The sequence below is a fragment of the Pongo pygmaeus genome, chromosome 4 (assembly GCF_028885625.2).
Source record: "Pongo pygmaeus isolate AG05252 chromosome 4, NHGRI_mPonPyg2-v2.0_pri, whole genome shotgun sequence".
Classification (NCBI taxonomy): Eukaryota; Metazoa; Chordata; class Mammalia; order Primates; family Hominidae; genus Pongo; species Pongo pygmaeus.
The window spans coordinates 123,909,443-123,928,180 of record NC_072377.2 but is presented as its reverse complement, the minus strand read 5'-3'; positions in this window follow the sequence as shown (position 1 = coordinate 123,928,180).

The window sequence follows — 18,738 nt, the reverse complement described above, 5'->3', positions numbered from 1 at the left end:
TCCCTGCACATCTTACAACATCTCCAAAATCATAGGGAGGTGAAGTGTCTGATATTAGCTTTCACCACTGCAAATACTTTAATAGCTTGTGAACAATTCAGAGAGGCTACAACGTGTCCTCAATGAGCTCATGCCTGAAATGGGGACTGCAGAAGGACAGGAGTAAGGATAAGGCTAAGACTGAGAGAAGATAAGGCTGAGACTCATGTCCCCTTTATAGCCAACTTAATTTATCCCTTCTCATTTCAAGCCACTTACAAGTACACTTAAAATATAACTTAGGCTCTGTTACAGTCCTTGGCACAAAGGACATTTTGTACGAGGCACTGTTACTTTGGTCATGAAGCAAAATTATGTATTGATTACCTTGTGTCTAATCCTGTATGTAAGATACCTCAGGTAGTAGTCATGGGTAATCTTTATTTTAAAAAAAAATCCTTTCTGGAACTAAAAGTAGATCTGCCATTCAACCCAGCAATCCCACTACTGGGGGTATCTACCCAAAGGAAAAGAAGTCATTATATAAAAAAGACACATGTACACTCATGTTTATAGCAGCACAATTTGAAATGGCAAAGATATGAAAACAACTTAAGTGCCCAGCAGCCAACGTATGGATAAAGAAAATGTGGTATATAACACCATAGAATACTATTCAGCCATGAAAAGGAATGAATTACTGTCTTTTGCAGCAACTTGGATGGAGTTGGAGGCCATTATTCTAAGTGCAGTAACTCAGGAATGGAAAACCAAGTACCTTATGTTCTCACTTCTAAGTGGGAGCTAAGCTATGAGGAAGCAAAGACATATAGAGTAATATAATGGACTTTGGGGACTCAGCATGGGGATGTTGGGAGGGTGCTGAGGGATAAAAGACTACATATTGGGTAAAGCATACCTTGCTTGGGTGCTGGATGCACTAAAATCTCAGAATTCACCACTATAGAATTCATCCATGTAACCAAAAACCACTTGTATCCCCAAAGATATAGAAATTTTAAAAATTCTTTCTGAATTATCTTCTCACAACAAACACAGCTTGTTAAGACAGTATCAAAGCACATTAACAATTAGAGTTAATTTATAGCAAAGAGCAAGGATTTAAAAACACAAGCACCCATATTAGGAATCATAGCTCAGCTGTTTTATGTATGTAACCCCAGTCTCTATATAACACAACCAGAGAAAAAAACTCAATTGTTACAATATCCAAATGAGGTGACCATCCTAGCACCTAAGTACAAAGAGAACATGTGCTGGCCTTCCTAATTTACACTTGCCTTCTCCGAAGCTCTGAGATCCCCTCCCCAGTCGCATTTGTAGAAAGGAAAACTTCATACTCCAAAGGAATAACATTTATTTCCATAGGCCAAATACAGCAAGGATCCTCTGTGCTTCAAAAGCACACCTCGGGCTTCCCCTCAGGTCTTCGTTGCCTTAGGCAAAAAGGGCCAGAGAAGTGAGAACCGTCTTTGTGAGTCCACAGAGGAGAGTCAGAGAAGCCTCTTCTGCTTTCTAGAAGAAAATCCATGCACCATCCCCACCACCTTCTTTCCCTATCATTAGGAGAAGCTCTGATATCGCCACTAAGCACTTGAGGACTGATTAGCCTTCCGGACAAAGGAATTCCAGTGCTTCGTTTCAACCAGTGTTTGCTTTTATATATTTCATCAATGATTGCTGATTAAAATGTATTCTCTCCTTACAGGCATTTTGCCCATCAGCAAGTAGGTGAAGGGAAAATGTGTAGGGAGCACTTAATGATTTTCTGGAGATGGAGGGGGAAATGGTGGGTGGAAGGCATGAGCCAGGGGAAAGTGGCATGCCATAAACACAGCTTGAGGGACTGGAACCCTTCCTTCCCCAGCATGAGGAGCCCAGCTTTCACGCAGGCTCAGCCTGAGTGCAGAGACTGCTCTTTCTTTCCCATCCTCTCAGCCCTACCCACCCTAGAACTAGCTACCCACATGCCAGGGGCCTGGGCCAATTTGGACATCTGGGGGTCATTCTGGTTGTCACAAAAACTGGGAAGTAGCGCTGGCATTTCTCAGGCTTCCCTAGGTCACTCTGTCAATGGCCTTTGCTAGGTGACACAAATGCCAAGTGATTTCCCTAAATGAGGGGCTCTGGTAAACAGAATTGGAAAACATAGCTTAGGTCTAAGGCCACAGTAGGGCCTTTTACCTAAATCTGCTATGTCCTGGAAGTCAGGGTGTTATGGAAGAGAATTTAGTGTTAAATTGTAGATATCAAGAGCCTGGGTGATGGGAACCTAAGAATTATGCTGGGTAAAAGAAAAAAACAGAAAAAGAGCCTGAGCAGAACGGCCCTAAGAAGGTGCTATGGGAGAACCAGCAATGACTGCCATCTTGAATACAGGGCCCATGACTGCAACCTCATATATGCATGGATTAGATCCATGCTTTGCATTATAGCATGCACATATATGAGGGGGCTAACTTTTTATTATGAAAATGTTCAAATATGCACAAAAGTAGAGAGAGTAGTATAAACAACTATCATATCACTTCAATGCTATAAAATTCAGTGTGCATTTATATAACATGAGGATTTGTTTACATAATTAGAACACCAAAATAAAATAGAATTTTTATTACTATACTTAATAAAATTCCTTGATACCATCTAATACCTAGTCCATATTCAATCCTGAATTGGAGAGAAATGTTTTTATTTTGTATGAATAATAGAAAAATTGATAATATTGAAAAGCCGATCATAGTAATGCTGATTATAGATAATGAACAACTATCAAAAAGAAATAAAACTTAAACATTTGATTTGCTTAGTTGTGCAGAAATACCACCAATTAAAACAGTTTATTCAACTCCTTGCCATTTTTCCCCAGTGACCACAATTCACAATAACAACTATGCATGTCATTAAATGTGTGCCACATTATAGTTGGAATTAAATAAAGTGTACAAAAGTAGTACAGAAATCTGCTTGCAACTTTAAAAGAAAATTGTTTACCTGCAAATAAATTGCATTGACCTAGATAATCTACATTCAGATGCAGGGAAATGTAGTTGATATCAAGAATACAAAAATATTTGAACTTCATCAAACTCATGACAACCTTCTCTCATTACCTTTACAATGATATATTATGCTCTTAGGTAGGTGACAGAAACGCTGAGATGAAACTTCAGCACAATTACAGAAAATACAGTTGTTCTGGGATCTCTGAGGAGGAACTGTTTTCATATGAAAATGTTGGATCCTGAAAAAAGTTTCGCACCCTCTAGCTTGTTAATAACTCCTCATCCTCCTTCTCCTACTCCCTGAGCCCACCTCAATTTGCAGGACTGCACATAGATGGGGGTTCAGAAAACTGAGATTGCATTCTGTGTGACCTTGAGCAAGTTACTTTTTGTGACTCAATTTGTCATTGGCAAACACTGATCAGAGGCTTTCTGCAATGTTATTGCACTAACTTCACAAGAAATTAGCACTAACTCCTTTCTAAATCTAAAAATAAAAAGGATGTACTTGGATCAAAGGAAAAAGGATTAAACAGAAGGTGAGGGGGAGCTCCATGCATGTAAGTCCCCATCCACTCTGGCAGTGGTGGTTGCTGTTAAGGTAGCGCCAGACATTTGTTCTTATCCCTGCCAGACTTGTGGCCCCTTGGTTCTTTGGACAGATAATCTACTGAACTCAAGGACCCCTGCCTGCCTCATACACCTGCCCTGCTGGTCAACCAGACTGGCTTAGAATACCTCTGGGAAAACTAACCTCTGAAGTGTTGACCTCAGTTCATTAGTGAGGTTGTAAGCTTTTGCTAGATTCATATTAGCCTCAGCCTTCTGCAAAAGGGAAAGGAAGAAAGGCGGGAGAAAAGAAGGAAGGGAGGGAGGAAAGGAGGAAGAAAGAAGGGAAGGAGGAGGAAGGGAGGGGAAGACAAAGGGAAGGAGAGAGGGAGGGAAATCAGAGCTTTGCTTGGAAATGGATTCTGAAACCAAAGCACTGGTGAACTCATTAAAGATTTGAAGTCTGGCAGCTCAGCTTTCCCAAACCATGGCAGCTATAAAGGGAATATAATTACATTTAACAGAAGCCACCTGCATTTTGAAGTTGCCTAAATTTAAAGCTTCTGGGAGACTTAATTAAATTTAATGAAAACCATAGCAGCTAAACAAAGATGTATTGTAGCTCCCACTTTGTTATTCCTGAGGAAATTAAGTAGAACACATGAAGCCCCACCTTAGCTTTCACATTTAAACCTCTGGATATTAATGCCCAAAGTCTATAAATGAGGTAATGTTCTCTTTTTTTCATTGGCTAATAACATTGTCAGACTACTCATCTGTTCCTGTGAGAAGAAAGAAAAACACAACTAGAAGGAAAACGAAGAGGAGAAAAGAAGAAAGTACAGGAAAATTATCTTACGTGTGAAATAGGCTATTACCCTAACTGACTTCCCGCCCTTTGTGCCCCCTCACCCCAAGTCCAACATCTTCAGTGGCATTTCTTTCATTTTTGAAGGAACTGTATGTTATTTGTCATTGCAATATAAGTGCCCAGTTAATTCAGATCAGGATGGACATCTGTAAATTACAGCATCAAAATATGTGGGTCAACATGCCCCTGTGGGTTAACCTAGACTATTTACTTTTCTTTTTATGATTCTTTTTTGTTGTTGTTAACCTAGACTACTTATATATAGATACAGTGGTGATCCTTTTGAGGGATTTTAACAACAGGCTGGTAGAAATGCAGTGCACGCTGACATCAAGCAGAAACCCTTCTCTGTGACTAGGACAGGGAGAAGGAGGAGGTGATGTGGCCTAAATTGCCTGCACAGAGGGCAACCAGACAGTCCAAGACAGTGCTCTCAAACCTTAATCAGCATTGGAATCCCCTGAAGGGCTTGTTAAAATACAGACTTTTGGACTCTATCCCCAGAGTTTCTGATTCAGTAGATCTGGACTGGGACCCCAAAACTTGCCTTTCTAACAAGTTCCCAGGGTTGTTGATACTACTGATTCAGGGACTATATATTTTGCTGACCAGTGGTCAAAGACATAGAATCTCAGAAGTTTAAAAACCTGAAGCATTGTTTAGAAAATGGTTAGCTATTAGGTGAATCCCATCCAAAAGCAGAACATAGTGTTAAGAAAACTAAGCCATCAATGACAGGAGGTAGGCAGATAATGGTTGAGTCTCCGAAATCTGCTCCATAGGTCAGGCCCTTCACCCTAACATGGGGATAAAAGTCTCCCTGTGGAAAAGGTGGACAAAACTAGGCAGGGTCCTATAGTCACAATCCACCTGCTGGAATCAATCAGGACCACAACCCTCAAGGGAATCAGGCTAAGGAACAGAGAGCCTCGCCTGGGAGCATCACCCACGAGAAGGATCTGACCCATCTGCAGGTAGATTGGAACATGTGTTCCCTCTTCTGGTGTCAGACCTTTGACAACCAGAACCCACCCCCATCCCCACACAGACAAACTTATGCTCACAGTGTCCGTGTCTTGACAATTCTTGTGTAATTAAAGTTTCTGAATTACTGAACTCTAGACTTACCTGCTTACATTTAGAGCATTGTCTGCACCAATTTTATAAACCATAAAGGACCGCTATCAGCTGCTGTTATTAAGACACTTTCATATTTATTCTCATTTGACTCTTAAAGCAACTCCATGAGATGGGCAAAGAGAACAGCCAAGAGAACAGATCCTCAGGTATCGTACAACTGGCCCTGAGACCCAAGTCTAACATCATTTCTATTGGACCACTTTCCCTCCCTTTTAAAAAGGATTTAGGAACCAGGTACGGTGTCAGCCTGTAATCCCAGCAACTCAGGAGGCTGAGGCAGAAGGATCACTTGGGACCAGGAGTTCAAGACTGCAGTGAGCTATGATTGTGTCACTGCACTCCAGCCTGGACAACAGAGCAAGACCACATTTTAAAAAAAGAAGGATTTAAACCAACACTACAGAGCAGGATAAATTTATTCTCCCATTTCATTAAGCAAAATCCAAAATCCACAGAATATATCAGGAAACACATTTTATCACTGCACTGAATTTTCTAATACTCACGACAGCCTACTTTCCTAAGACAAAACAGAGTTCTCCATCCACAGAGGGGACCAAGCAGAGGCTGCACCAACACATGTCAGGTACTTCAAAAAAAGGGACTCAAGCATTCATTGGGATGGCCCCGATGCATTAGAGTCAATTGGTTCTAAATTCTTTTCATTTCTCTGGTGGGCTACTCATTAAGAACAGACTCAAATTGCCTGTCAGCCTTTTCTGTAATTTTTACGGGTAAAATGTTTCTGTGGGCATTCTAATTTCAAAAGACAGCAAAAACTCCGTATTTTAGTTGCAACATTTAAAATAACAACAGCGTATGTTTTCATACTTGCCAGTTAATTTTCATCAAGTTAAAGCACACAGTAAGATGTTTCCTACTAGAATCCATGGGTTTAAAATCCTGAAATTAGCATACTAGTACCTCACAATCCCAACTGTGTGTATTTCTTGCCCAATGGTATCTTTACTATCTAAAGGTGTTTACTTTCATCTTCTTTGAAGCATTCCTTCTCCTTTCTTGTTTACACTGTAAACGTAATGTTCTTTTTTTTTATTATTTTTTTTTTAGACGGAGTCTTGCTCCGTCGCCCAGGCTGCAGTGCAGTGACGCGATCTCGGCTCACTGCAAGCTCCACTTCCCGGGTTCACACCATTCTCCTGCCTCAGCCTCCCGAGTAGCTGGGACCACAGGCGCCCGCCACCACGCCCGGCTAATTTTTTTTTGTATTTTTAGTAGAGAAGGGGTTTCACCGTGTTAGCCAGGATAGCCTCGATTTCCTGACCTCGTGATCCGCCCGCCTTGGCCTCCAAAGTCCTTGGATTACAGGCGTGAGCCACCACGCCCAGCAACTTAATGTTCTTAAGCATCAAATCTGTGATGTTTATTACAAAACCTTGCAAAATTTTTAATAAAATTATTATAAATTCTGCTCGTTAAACTCAAGTAAAAGTATAGGTACATTAATATTTTCAGTGGAAAATCATGCCACATAGACTTTGGAGTTGAGTGAGCTGGGTTTGATTCCTGGTGCCATTACATCCTAACTTTGTGACTTCGGAAAAGTTCACTTTTCAGAAAATAATGATGAAAATTGCACATAGCTCATGGGAATAAAATGCAATAATGTATGTGCCACACCAGCATAATAGACAAAGCAGCACTTTACAGTGATTAAGCAAAAAGATTGACTATATTCAGATCTCAGGTCTGCCACTTAATAGCAATATGATCTTGAGCAACTTAACCTCCCCAAACATGTGTACTTATCTTTATAATGGGGGGCAATTACATAATCTACCTCATAGGTAGATTATATTGTTGAGATGATTGACTGGGATAATATTTGTAAGAACCTCGACACAGGATGCTGCCAATGGTGGGCAACTCAGGGATAGTATTTCCCTTTCTTGGCCTCCTTCTTTCCAAGCCACCTCCATGTTTCCTGCTCACTCTTTCCTACCTTGCCATCCCACTTTGCCTAGAAGGAAAAAAAACATGTAACCTAGAGGCAGAATTCCTCATATGGAGAGAAATGTCTTTGTTCAGTTATCTACATGTTAACACCATCATCAGCTGTGAAAAGAAACACTCTGATGGCCTGGTTGAGAAACAGAGCTAAACACTTATGCATAATAAAGTGGGAGAAGTTGGGAGCTTCTGGAAGTATGGGACATGAGGAGGGCAGATGTGAGAGGGGTCTCTGGTTTGTGACTTTTCAGCAGTGGGATTGGCCAAGCACTTCAAAGAATTAGAGTGCAAACAGCCTGCTAAGCTTAGCTGTATGTTAAGCCTAACACTTCAGTAATAGTCTAGTACATATGGTGTGGTTTGGTGGAAAATATTGATGAAAAAGAATGCTATTCCACATTTGGATTCAATGCAATGATGAAAGAAGGGAATAGCTGAATGAGGTGAGATGAGAGACTAATAACTTCATGAAATCAGAAGTCGGGGCTTTAATTTCTCATGTAAGCAGAATAAGGACTCAAGCAAGCTCTTTTGATTTAAATATTAAATGAGAGGTGACCAGAAGAGCTAAAAGACTTGGGTTTCCACCACCTTCGCCCCACCAATACTGTTAACATGTTAATCATACCATTTTCTCCTTTTAATCACTTGCTTTTCATTATGTATACGTATACAGTGTAACTCTTACTTGATAAAGTAAAATACTTGATTTCAAAGCAAGGCTGAAACTCTAATGCTTATGGACTCCTAAAATCTTGAAATCAGAAGACGTTCTAGCCATGGCTTAGTGCAAGCTCTTAAATTAACAGCTAGGAAGCAAGCCTGGAGAGTGACTTTCCCAGTTCTCACGGCAAGTTGCCAGCAGCAAATGGACTTGAGCTTTCAGCCAAGGAAGACCATTCTCTTCTTTAAGTGAGAAAGGGAATATATATAAGCCTGAGCAGGTAAGGTAGCTCACAAAACTAGGGAGCTATTCCTAGCTGTCTGCATATTTTCTTGAGTTGAGACATTCATTAATCCATTTTAACAATGGACAATCTCTTTATATTAACTCTACCAATTAATTATCTCAATACATTATTATATCAGATGCCTTTATAATGATAAATTAATGCTCTCCTTGGAGTTAAATATCATGATGAAATCCATTCTTTGACATATAAAAGTGAAATTAAGCATGAAAACAGGTCCCATTGATCATCAAAACTTCTAATATCTTCATTTTCTTTCCTGTGTTTTGAGCTGATTTTCAGTTGAGTTGAGTTGAAGTGAACTTAGAAAATTCAATGTCTTTACAAAGAATATGAAGCTCTGAATAATTCATTTCTGTTGTAGTTTAATTGTTGAATAAATGATTAGACTAATTATCATTGAATTTATAAAATAAAAAGCAACTAAATATTTTAATTAATTTAATTTGGAGATTTGAAAACTGATTTTTTTAAATGGCTGAATGATAAAATCATAATTCTACAGCAATTCAGTGTGTTTATAATGGTAATTATTTTACTTTTAAGATCCACAAAGAAAATATAGATAAGCTATTGTATAGAAATCAGAGTAAATAGCCCATGTCTCAGACTTCTAGCTATTATTCTTTAAAATAGTTATAAACTGAATTTAACTCAAGAGACAATTTATCTTTGCCAGCTGTGATGGTTAATATTGAATGTCAACTTGATTGGATTGAAGGATGCAAAGTATTGTTGCTGGGTGTGTCTGTGATGGTGTTGCCAAAGGAGATTAACATTCAAGTCAGTGGACTGGGAGAGGCAGACCCACCTTCAGTCTGGGTGGGCACCATCTAATCAGCTGCCAGCTCTGCTAGGATAAAAGCAGGCAGAAGAATGTGGAAGGACTTGACTTCCTGAATCTTCCGGACTTCATCTTTCTGCCATGCTGGATGCTTCCTGCCCTTGAACATCAAAGTCCAAGTTCTTCAACTTTTGGACTCTTGGACATACACCAAAGATTTGCCAGGGGTTCTCAGGCCTTTGGCCACAGACTGAAGGCTGCACTGTGGGCTTCCCTACTTAAGAGGTTTCAGGACTCAGACTGGCTTCCTTGCTCCTCAGCTTGGAGACAGCCTATTGTGGGACTTTACCTTGTGATCGTGTGAGTCAACTCTCCTTAAGAAACTCTTCTTTATATATACATCTCTCCTGTTAGTTCGGTCCCTCTAGAGAACCCTGACAAATACCAACTACAAGATTTTATCAGTAAAAATACAAAATATATTGGTTTGCATATGGAGTGTAAAAGAGAGGGGTGGAGGTCTAGAAGAGATGAGTCCCTGAGGTGTTGTAAAAAGACACTTGAGGAATGAAACCTTAATACATAAAGAAAGGCACTAACAAGGTATAAGCTAGGGGCACATTTTCAACTCTGCAAGGATGTCAAAGATAAAGGGACTTCTTTGGTCCAAGAATACCACAAATACCAAGAAATACAATCCCCAGCCCTCTCCTATTTCACCTTCAGTTAGATAATGTTCTATAATCCAAAATTATGGAGTGAAAGTACAGCTAGCTTTTAGAGACAGCACTGTTCACAGCACATTCACCTTAAGGAGAGATTTTAAGACAAAGCATATTATCCTTTAAAATGAGGCTGAAAAGATATGTTTAGAGGTATCGCTTAGAATGCTTTGTAGAATCAACACAAACTAGGAGGCAGGTGACCTTGCTTCTTGATCTAACTTTGATACCTCTACCTCTCCCACTGTGACCTGGAACAACTCATTTAACTTCTCAGAGTTTCATTGCCATTTGCCAGTTGAGATTTTTTAAAATTATCAACAGTAAGAATAGAAACTGATAATTCACACGTGGAGAAATGCGTATTTCTTAAACAACTGTTGGAAAAGAATTGATTCTCTAAATAATTTAAAAATGCAACTTAAACCTGAGAAACCACCAAATGTCTGCTAAAGAGTAAGAATGTCTTTAAATGATCATAATCTTTAAGATATAACAATAAAGTTGGATTCACTCATTCAATGCAATCAGCTGCTTAAAAGCAGATATTCTCTCTTCCTTATTTATATTTAAATCGCCAGGGCCTGTACACATTAGTTCAGTAAATATTCGTTCAATCAGTACTAGCCATTGGTGGTGTTGAAAACTGCTATTTGAGAATCAGTATAGCCACATGGAGCACATATTTCTGGTATAGACAACTAATTCATGCTTCAAGGTAAAGCATGAGAGAAAATGGTTTGTTTCAGTCTGTCCTGACCTGCCCTCATGTGCCAAACTGTGTATTCTTAACCAGGCATAGGAAAAAGAAGAGAAGACTATTTTATAGTGTGCAGTGGGCCAGAAAGTAGCAGTACCAATCACCTCTAATATGCCAATCTGGGCTCCAAGGTGAAATCCTCTCACTGTTCTGGTGTCCTCCCTTGGGATATGAGGGTGACCTGGGCTGAGGTTTGGTTGTCAGTGAGCCCCAACTTCAATTGATTGTTCAAAAGGGCCAAAGATTCAAGTCATTTTAACACACAGAACTACCCATCTCCTTATAATATATTCTGTGAGCAGGACAGAATATTCTGATAGTGTCCATTCCCAATCAGAAGCAGGAGTCTCCTCCTGGTCCATCATCTGCACACAGGATTAGCGTGCTTACTTCTTGTCTCAGTTACTCCCACAGCCACCTCATTTGAATCAGAGGTCTAAGTCTTACTGCCTTTTCCTACTTGGACACAAAATTTAATAAACCTGGGAAATAAAGAATGCCTAATCAATAGACTTTGACTTGTATAGGGTGTTACTTTTATTTTATGACAGAACTCACCATTCATAAACATAAAAACACGTGGTCTCCAACAATTCCATTCCTAAATGTTTTAATCTAAGAAAACATTTCAGAAGTGAAATGTCTACAGCAGTATTTCCTATAATAGAATGTAGTGGTTCATAAATGCTGATTGGGATGAAAAGGGAAGATCCAAGACATTATCTGAGCAACCAGTTGGAAAACCGAGTGGATGCTGGGACTGGGGCCACTCACTGATCTAGGGAATGCATAAGTGTGGGCAGGTAGGAGCAGGGCCACATCAGGTGCTGTGCCATCTTAACTGCACTACTGTGGGAGTGGGATAACCTTTTCTAATTTTCACAAGGCCCTACTTACCTGCAGTGGGGAGCATGTATTTTTAACACAAAAGAGTGCCCTGTGGCCTACAGGCAGCTCTGGATGAGAGGGAAGAAGTGTGCTTTCAGTTGTGAGTGTGTTCCGTTTTTGAAACCCCTGAGGTATCTAGGGGAATTGCAGGATAGGAAGTAGTGATCAGGACCGAGGTTTAGCTGGAGTTATATAAACGTGGAGCCATCAGTGTGCAGGAGAAGCAGTAACTACCCCATTGTACAGGGCTATATTTTCTATCATGGCTCATTGCACCTAAGAATCATCAGTTGTAAGATACAAACTAATTTCAGAGATGTGAGAATGTGAAAAAATGAGCATCTTAGAATTTATATATATGATTAAGGGACAGAACTGCTATTGTCCCTGGATGCTCTATGTTTTTTTCAAGAGTGTCAAAATTAAAATGAAAACAGAGACAAATCTCTAAATTTAATATTTTATTTGGGAATCGCAGAATTGCAATTCAGGGCATACACAGACCAGGCAGTCTTCGGCATGTCCAAAGAACAAAGAGAAGATTGAGAGTTTTATTAGAAAGATCAATGTTATGTACTGTTTTGAAAGAAATCTCATCAGCACTGGAGAAACTTTTGAAAGCTGGCAAGTTCTGACTGGTAAGTGATGGTGGTAGGTACAACTAGTCTTAGAGTCACGCCCAGTCATTTCAGCAGCCACAAGGTAAAACTGCTCTCTGGGTTACAGCAAGCTGTTTCAGCAGCCAGGGTTGTGGAAAATTCAGTTCTTGGAGCAGGTGCTCTGTGCCTCAAGTGCTTTTCCCGCCTGCCCTCTTGACTCAGATTTAGTTGGCTATGACAAGAATGACACAATTCATATTATCAACTTTCACAAGAGCCAAATAGAAAAGATATGGGAGGACTATTTGGAGGAACAGATGAATAGCTGGAACAGAAAGGAAGAAGAGGCCTTCAACTGTCCTTGGAGTATGTAGTTTCTTCCTAATTCAACTCACCTTTTCTGTGTTCTCCCTGCTGGCCATTTTTTAAATTAATTGTTATTTTATTTCAATAGTTTTTGGAGTATAGGTGGTTTTTTGTTACATGGATAACCAGGTAACCCTGTGGATGAGTCTTGTATCCCTCACCCACCTCCCAATCTTCCCCTCCAAGTCTCCAAAGTCCATTATATTATTCTTAGGCCTTTGCATCCTCATAGTTTAGCTCCCACTTATAAGTGAGAACATATGATATTTGATTTTCCATTCCTGAGTTACTTCACTTGGAATAATGGCCTCCAGCTCCACCCAAGTTGCTGCAAAAGACATTATTTCATTCCTTTTTATGACTGAATAGTATTCAACAGTGTATATATACCATATTTTATTTATCTACTCATTGGTTGATGGGGACTTAGGTTGGTTCCATATGTTTGCAATTATAAATTGTGCTGCTATGAACATGCATGTACATGTCTGTTTTTAATATAATGGCTTATTTTCCTCTGAGTAGATATTCACTAGTGGGATTGCTGGATCAAATGGTATTTCTAGTTTTTATTCTTCAAGGACTCTCCATACTGTTTTCCAAAGTGGTTGTACTAATATACATTCCCCCCAGCAAAGTAAAATTGTTCCCTTTTCACCACATCCACACCAACATCTATTGTTTTTAAACTTTTTAATTACGGCCATTCTTGCAGAAGTAAGGTGGTATCTCACCGTGGTTTTAATGTGCATTTCTCTAATTATTTGTGATGTTGAGCATTTTTTTTCATATGTTTGTTGTCCATTTGTATATCTTCTTTTACTAATTGTCTATTCATGTCTTTAGCCCACTTTTTGATGGGATTGTTTTTTTCTTACTGATTAGTTTGAGTTCCATGTAGATTCTGGATATTAGTCCACTGTCAGATGCATAGTTTGTGAAGATTTTCTCCCACTCTATGGGTTGTCTGTTTACTCTGCTAATTCTTTCTTTTGTTGTGCAGAAGCTTTTTAGTTTAATTATGTCCCATTTATTTATTTTCATTTTTGTTGCATTTGCTTTTGGGGTCTTAGTCATCAATTAATTGCCTAAGCCAATATCTATAAGAGTTTTCCCAATGTTATCTTCTAGAATTTTTATGGTTTCAGGTCTTGGATTTAAGTCTTTGATCCATCCTGAGTCTATTTTTGTATAAGGTGAGAGATGAGGATCCAGTTTCATTCTTCTACATGTGGCTTGCCAGTTTTCCCAGCACCATTTATTGAATAGGGTGTCCTTTCCCTAACTTATATTTTTGTATACTTTGTCAAAGATCAGTTGGCTGTAAGTATTTGGCTTTATTTTTGTGTTCTCTATTCTATTCCATTGGTGTATGTGCCTATTTTTATACCAGTACCTTGCTGTTTTGGTAACTATAGCCTTGTAGTATAATTTTAAGTCAGGTAATGTGATGTCTCCAGATTTGTTCTTTTTGCTTAATATTGCTTTGGCTATGTGGGCTCTTTTTTGGTTCCATATGAATTTTAGGATTGCTTTTTCTAGTTCCGTAAAGAATGGTGATGGTATTTTGATGGGAATTGCATTGAATCTGTAGATTTCTTTGGGCAATATGGTCATTTTCACAGTATTGATTATTCCCATTCATGAGCATAGGGTGTGTTTCCATTTGTTTGTTATCTATAATTTCTTTCAGCAGTGTTTTGTCATTTTCCTTGTAGAGATCCTTCACCTCCTTCATTAAGTATATTCCTAAGTATTTTTTTTTTGTAGCTGTTGTAAAAGAGATTGAGTTCTTGATTTGATTCTCAGCTTTGTCATTGTTGATGTACAGCAGTGCTGCTGATTTGTGTACATTGATTTTGTATCCTGAGACTTTACTGAATTCATTTATCAGATCTAGGAGCTTTTCAGAGGAGTCTTTAAGGGTTTCTAGGTATATGATCATATCATCAGCAAACAGTAACAGTTTGACTTCCTCTTTTCCAATTTGGATGCCCTTTATTTCTTTCTCTTGTCTGATTGCTCAGGCCAGGACTTCCAGTACCATGTTGAATAGAAGTGGTGAGAGTGGGCATCCTTGTTTCGTTCCAGTTGTTAGGGATAATGCTTTCAACTTTTCGCCATTCAGTACAATGTTGGCTATAATTTGAAGTAAGTCCCTTCTATGCCTATTTCTTTGAGAGTTTTTATCATAAAAGGATGCTGGATTTTATCTAATGCTTTTTCCACAACCATTGAGATGATCGTATGTTTTTGTTTTTAGTTCTGTTTATGTGATGTATCACATTTATTGACTTGCATATGTTAAACCACCCCTGCATCCCTGGTATGGAACCCACTTCATCATGATGTATTATATTTTTGATATGCAGTTGAATTTGGTTAGCTAGTATTTTGTTGAGAATTTTTGCATCTATGTTCATTGGGGATATAGGTCTGTAGTTTTCTTTCTTTGTTATGTCTTTTCTTGGTTTTGATATTAGTGAGATATTGGCTTCATAGAATGACTTAGGGAGGATTCTCTAATTCTCATCTTTTGAAATAGTTTCAGTAGGATAGGTACCAATTCTTCTTTAAATGTCTGATAGAATTCAGCTGTTAATCCATCTGGTCCTGGAATTTTTTTTTTGGCAATTTTTTTATTACTCTCTCAATCTCACTACTTGTTATTGGTCTGTTTAGAGTTTCTATTTCTTCCTGGTTTAGTCTAAGAGGGTTGTATATTTCCAGAAGTTTATCCATCTCCTCTAGGTTTTCTAGTTTGTGCACATAAAGCTGTTTACAATAGCTTTGAATGATCTTTTGTATTTCTGTGGTATTGGTTGTAGTATCCCAAGTTTCATTTCTAATTGAGCTTATTTGGATCTTCTCTCTTTTTTTCTTGGTTAAAATTGCTAATGGTCCATCAATTTTGTTTATCTTTTCAAAGAAACAGTTTTTTGTTTCATTTATCTTTTGTATTTTGTTTATTTCAATTTCATTTAGTTCTACTCTGATCTTTGTTATTTCTTTTCTTCTGCTGGGTTTGGGTTTAGTTAGTTCTTGTTTCTCTAGTTTCTTGAGGTGTGACATTATATTGTCAATTTGTGTTCTTTCATACTTTTTGATGTAGGAATTTAATGCTATGAACTTTCCTCTTGGCACTGCTTCTGCTGTGTCCCAGAGGTTTTCATAAGTTGTGTCACTGTCATAATTGATTTCAAAGAATTTTTAAATTTCCATCTTGATTTCATTGTTAACCCAAAAATCAATCAAGAGCAGACTATTTAAGTTCCATTTATTTGTACAGTTTTGAGGGTTCTTTTTATAGTTGATTTCCAGTTTTATTCCACTATAGTCTGAGAGAGTGCTTGGTATAATTTCAATTTTCTTAAATTTATTGAGACTTTTGTGGCCTATCTTATAGTCTCTCTTGGAGAATGTTCCATGTGCTAATGAGACGAATGTATATTCTGCAGTTGTTGGGTAGAATGTTCTGTAAATATCTGTTAAGTCCATTTGTTCTAGGGTATAGTTTAAGTCCACTGTTTCTTTGTTGACTTTCTGTCTTCATGATCTGTCTAGTGCTGTCAGTGGAATATTGGTCCCCACTGTTATTGTCTTGTTTTCTATCTCATTTTCTAGGTCTAGTACTAATTGTTTTATAAATCTGGGAACTCTTGTGTTAGGATATAAATTTAGGATTGTAATGTCTTCCTGTTGGACTAATCCTTTTATCATTATATAATATTTTTCTTTGTCATTTCTTACTGTTATTGCTTTAAAGTCTGTTTTGTCTGATATAACAATAGCTACTCCTGCTCACTTTTGGTTTTCATTTGCATGAGATATCTTTTTCCATCCATTTACCTTATGTTTATGTGAGTTCTTATGTGTTAGATGAGTCTCTTGGAGACAGCAGATATTTGGTTCGTGATTTTTTATCCATTCTGCCCTTTTGTATCTTTTAACTGGAGGATTTAGGCCATTTACATTCAATGTTAATATTGAGATGTGAGGTGCTATTCTATTCATCATATTACTTGTTACCTAGATACTTTGTTTTTTTCCTTGTGTCTTTGATTATTAAGCTACTCAAGGAGGTACCAGAAAAAGGTGAAAACCAAAATAAATAAATAAAAGAAATCCAGGATATGAATGGAAAAGTTTCCAGAGGACTAGATATCATAAAGAAAAACAATCAGAACTTCTGGAAATGAAAGACACTCTTAGGAATATACAAAATGCAGTCAAAAATAGACTAGAACAAGTAGAAGAAGGAATGTCAGAGCTTGAAGACAAGACGTTTTAATTAACCCAATCATAACCCAAAAATAATACAATGAAAAAAAACAAAGTATCTAGGTAACAAGTAACATGATGAATAGAATAGCACCTCACATCTCAATATTAACATTGAATGTAAATTTATAGGCCCTATAACATTTATGCTTTCAGGGGGTTCTATTTTGGTGTATCTCAAACTTTTCTTTCAAGATTTAGAACTTCTTTTAGTATTTCTTGTAGTGCGGGTTTGACATCATTTGTTTGTCTGAAAAAGACTTTATCTCTGCTCATTTATGAAGCTTAGTTTTGCTGGATACAAAATTCTTGACGAAAATTATTTTGTTTAATGAGGCTAAAGATAAGACCCCAATCCCTTCTGGCTTATAAGGTTTCTGCTGAGGAATCTGTTGTTATTCTGACAGGTTTTCCAGTATAGATTATCTGATGCTTTTGTCTCACAATTATTAAAATTTTTTCCTTTTTGTCCTAACTTTAGATAAACTGATGACTATGTACCATGGTGATGATATTTTTCCAATGAATTTCCTAGGTGTTCTTTGAGCTTTTTGTATTTGCATGCCTGGATCTCTAGCAAGGCCAGGGAAGTTTTCCTCAATTATTCCCTCAAATAAGTTTTCCAAACTTTTAGACTTCTCTTCTCCCTCAGAAATACCAATTATTCTGAGAATGGCATGAACTCGGGAGGCAGAGCTTTCAGTGAGCCGAGATCATGCCACTGCACTCCAGTCTGGGTGACAGAGCGAGACTCCATCTCAAAAAAAAAAAAAAGAAATACCAATTATTCTTAGGTCTGGCTATTTTACATAATCTCATATTTCTTGGAGACTTTGTTCAGTTTTTAAAATTCTTTGTTCTTTGTCTGATTGGGTTAATTCAAATGCCTTGTCTTCAAGCTCTGACATTCCTTTTTCTACTCTAGTCTATTTTTGAAACTTTCTACTGCATTTTATATATTCCTAAGAGTGTCTTTCATTTCCAGAAGTTCTGATTGTTTTTATGATATCTAGTTCTCTGGAAACTTTTTCATTCATATCCTGGATTTTTTTTATTTATTTATGTTGGTTTTCACCTTTTTCTGGTACCTCGCTGAGTAGCTTAATAATCAACCTTCTGAATTCTTTATCTGGCATTTCAGAGATTTGATCTTGATTTGGATCCATTGCTGGAGAGCTAGTGTGATATTTTGGGGGGTGTTATAGAACCCTGTTTTGTCATATTACCAGATTTACTTTTCTGCTTCCTTCTCAATTGGGTAGACTATTTCTTCAAATTGTTCTTGAATTTATTTTTAATTGGACTGTGTTTTTTTAAGCATATGACTTTAATGCTTATAGTTTATTTTAGCCTAATTTGATTCTTGGCGCTTTTAAGAGTGAACATTCTATATGGATTCCTTAGTTACGGAGAGTCTTGTGCACTGGCTTTCCCAGATGCTGGTTGTAGTAGTTATATACTTGGTGCACGGGCAAGTTCACTGTCTCCTACAGGGTTGGAATGGCAGGGATCTCTTGAAGCTTATCTCATTCTCTCAAGGTATACAGTTTATTTATTTATTTACTTTTTCCCCAGTATTTTACTTACTGAGTTGATGATTCAGGCTTTAGGCCAATTAGGGGAGGTGTCCTTGGGTAAGCACTGGTAGTAGCTAAGGCAGATGTGTAGATGTAATACCCAATGGTTGGCAGAGGTCCCAGGCTTGATGAGGGTGGCTGGGGGAGCTCTCAGTTAGATGTGCTGAGGTTTTATCAGGGTGAAGGGTGGGAGCTACCTCAGCTCCTCTGCCAGGCCCCTGTTGACGATTATTAAAGTGATAGATAATAAAGTA